The sequence below is a fragment of the Dromaius novaehollandiae genome, chromosome 15, assembly GCF_036370855.1.
Source record: "Dromaius novaehollandiae isolate bDroNov1 chromosome 15, bDroNov1.hap1, whole genome shotgun sequence".
NCBI classification, from domain to species: Eukaryota; Metazoa; Chordata; class Aves; order Casuariiformes; family Dromaiidae; genus Dromaius; species Dromaius novaehollandiae.
The window spans coordinates 4,263,056-4,263,479 of record NC_088112.1 but is presented as its reverse complement, the minus strand read 5'-3'; positions in this window follow the sequence as shown (position 1 = coordinate 4,263,479).

The following is a 424-nucleotide window of genomic DNA, read 5'->3' as shown; positions in this document are numbered from 1 at the left end:
CGTCTCCTCGGTTGCGTGCGAGGCGCCGGAGCCCGGAGCGGCGCGGGAGGCGGCGGGGCCCGGCCCGGCCCGTCGGCGGGCGGCGGAGGTGAGGAGCGCGGCCGCGGGGCTGCGGGCGGCGGGGCCGGGGCGGTGCGGGGCGGCCGAGCGAGCAGCGGGGCGGGAGGCGCCGCCGAGGAAGCCCCTCGGCGCGGAGCGGAGCGGGTGCCGGGGCGACCGAGCCGCCGCTGCGCCGCTTTTCGTTCGCGTTTGGGCGCCGCGGCCGCCAGCACGGGCCGGCCGAGCAACCTGCGCGCTGCTCCGCGGGAAGGAGCCGCTGCAGCGCGCCGGGCCCGGCGGTCCGGCGCTCCGGGGGGGGGGCGCCGCCGAGATCCCGTTTCGGCAGCAGTGCGGCCCGGCTTCCCCGCCGCGAGCGGGGCGCGGA